At 35.6% G+C, this 3,138-nt stretch overlaps 1 pseudogene; it reads right to left on the bottom strand.

The window, feature by feature from the left end:
- Window positions 1-272: 272 nt before the first annotated feature.
- Window positions 273-1,067, bottom strand: LOC115853434 (coiled-coil domain-containing protein 90B, mitochondrial pseudogene; annotated as a pseudogene).
- Window positions 1,068-3,138: the final 2,071 nt, after the last annotated feature.

Here is a 3,138-nt window from a genome sequence, read left to right as displayed (position 1 = left end):
TTCAAGCAAACAAGAAAACTCTGCTTCAGTTTCTATGAGCTATCTAAAGGATAAAGACAAAAGGTCTATCTCAAATCCATCAGGTTTTGAACGGCATCTTTTCAACATAATGCAATAAAGACATATATAAAAAACAAAGACAAAATACACCTTCCCATTCTAAAACATTTCCTTTAGTCCATATGTACTTTAAATAATCTTGTATTAAGTTTCTACTGCAACTTTCAATGTTCAGAGTAAATCCATCCTGGCACAGTGTTTGTTCTAAGTCAACAGCAGCAGCAGTAGGAGCATAATATAGTAGTTTCACTGTTACTTCCAGAGTCTATAAAGTCCCAGTGCTATTGCCAGGCAAGTGAACACTGAGGCTGCAAGGTAACGAATTGTCTCAAGCTTGTTAGACTCCATTAGGGTTTTTAAATAAGCAATTTCAGTGTCAATTTTGTTACCGGTCTCTGAAATATAATTCTGGTTTTGGTTTCATTTTTGGTAAATTCTGTGGTTGCTTCCATAAGTTTCTTTTCTTGATCTGTAAACATATCTGTTACTCTGCTCCTTCCTAGGTTGATATCCAGTTTATTATCTGCTCTGATTCGACTGGTTTTATTTATCAGTTGTTGCTTAACTTGTTCTAATTTAATTTTTATTTTCTGGTTCTCTGCTCACAGATTTGCAAATTCACTTTTCTCTAGGACGACCATGTCTTTCCTGATGGAGTCCAAATGAGCCATTAACTGTTGTACTGTTATTTCCTGTTGAACTTGAGTGACCATCTCCTTATAGATAGTATGGGGCTGACATTTGATAAAGTGGTTAAAGCTGATACAATTGTTTCTGCTTGTGCTTTGTCAAATCCATGAGTTTCCAAGTCCTGAACCAATGCACGGGTATCAAAAGTTAATTACCTTTGTCCTAAAGGAGTTATGTCCACTCGCCTCATATATTATCCTTCTTTGGTTGTGGCGGTGAAGAAATCTCTCCGCAGGGCCGGGGAAATAGGCCCGCGGGGAGTTGAAACCCGGAGGCCTTCATGAACGCAGGAGCCGCCAAACCCAGTGGCTCCACATGTCCTCGGCTTTGCAGCTGGTGAGGGAGGGCAAAAGCTCAAACTCTGCATTCTTTTTGATACATTTGACAAAACTCTATTGCTAGTGAATTCCACCTTGTAAGTTTACGAATAGATTTATTTTAAAGGCGTCATAACACCATATAATTACACACTGAATTTTAAAATTAATAATGCTGGATACACAAATAGTATTTTTCATCCAGTTCTCTCAAGGAGAGAACAACACTTTGTCATTAAACTTTGACAGGAGGAGAGATGACCCCATTTGAAAATCGCTGTGGACGGACCTGAAAATAATACTTTCCTCTGGTATCTTACAGCAGCAAAGTTCCAAAATCATTTGTATGCCTTTTAGTTGTGATGCTAGGTTTTGTTTGCTTGGTATTCTTTTCCAACATCCATTTTGAACGTGAGCATAAGTATGTTTGTTAACTTTGAAAGATTTCTCCCAAAGAGAAAGAAAAATGGCTAGTTTGGATTCAGGGCAAAGATGAGGGCAAAAAAGAGGTATGTGTCTCCTTTCCCCATTCCACCATACTTTCCTAAGACAGCTCCACTTTCACCCCACACATACACCACAAATACTTATTTGTAATTTTATTTGTGTTAATAACTTATACTATCAAGACGCTGTTTTTAAAACTCCATTTAGTTATGTACAAAACTTATATCAAAACACTATGAAGATCTTAACAACAGAAACTAAAGAGCATATTTAATTTTTCAGAACTAAGTTAAATGCTATTTGAGTATGATAACCAATCCTCCCCAACACAGGATGCAATTCTCTTTAAAAAAAAAAATCTGTTTATCAATATATTTTATGAAATGGCTTGGGAGTGTTCTTTATTTTATCTTTTACAATATGAGCTGTGGTTGAAGTTGCTTTTCAAAATAGTGCTTTGATAACTCTCTTAACACCATGGCATGAAAGGGTAGAGCCTCATCAATACTTACTCAGGCTTCAAAGACATGGTAGCCAGATGTTCTAAGAAACTAGTGATCTACTTTACTTGAGCAAAGTAATATTAACAGAAATTAGTCTTCAGTTATTGGGAACTTTGGACTTCAAAACCCTCTAGAAATAAAAACTTTTCACCTGTCCTTAAAACCAAGAGGTCAAGTATTCATTGGCCAATAAAGACGTCCCCTCATCAGCTAGAAAACACTCATTGAAATCCAATTAACTCTTTCACACAGACAACCTTCATTTTCTATTTTATCAGAAAGTTAAATTTACCATTCTATACTCCAATAAAAGTTAAGTTGTTTTGATCTGATAATTGTAAGATGTACTGTATGTATCTTAATTTGTAAGTTTTTAATGCTAAAGCTCAAAGCTGTTCAGATTTAACAGGAGTGCTGGAAATGAGGTACAAAATGCTGGAATTCAAATTAACCAATAAATATATTTTAATATATATCAGCAGGACTCTAGAGGATTCCATTAATGTTGAAAAATAGAAAGGATTTAGGTTAATTTGGTAAGAAGGCAGGTCAGAACGTTTACAACAGTGGTATAGAATTGTATAGAGATGCAAAATTTTTCAAGAGAGCAGAATTTTTTCAAAAACGCTGACTCTAGCTGTCACAGTCCTGCCTTGGCTAAATCCAGTGGAGAGATAGGAGGACTTTCTAATTTGCTTTCCCTCTATTTTAATAATAGCTGTGCATAAGTAATTTATGAAAGGCCAACCAGGCAGTGGGCAACAGAAAATTAAACTCATTTTATCTGAAAGCAGGTGGATTTCTATATATCATTAGCATGCATAGAATTCTCACAATGTTATTTCTCATACTGATGGAATGTAACCAAATAATATATGAGTTTTTTGCTTATGCACGAGTGAAATTTTTAGATAAAAGTGCCAGCCCCAATGGCAATTTTCTGCAAAACGAAAACTAATTCTGCGAAGCTTCTTATTACTGGAAAGACTCATTTGGCTTGCATTAGAGACTGACATAAGTGACTTTAGGATTTTACTAACAGATTAGATGAGATGTGCCACATACTGTAATATCATTAGAGAATGTAACAGCACTGGAACGCTTTGGGGCACTTATTAAGG

Source organism: Globicephala melas, chromosome 4 (assembly GCF_963455315.2).
Source record: "Globicephala melas chromosome 4, mGloMel1.2, whole genome shotgun sequence".
NCBI classification, from domain to species: Eukaryota; Metazoa; Chordata; class Mammalia; order Artiodactyla; family Delphinidae; genus Globicephala; species Globicephala melas.
The sequence above is the reverse complement of the archived record's forward strand: the minus strand, read 5'-3'. Positions and strand labels throughout refer to the sequence as shown.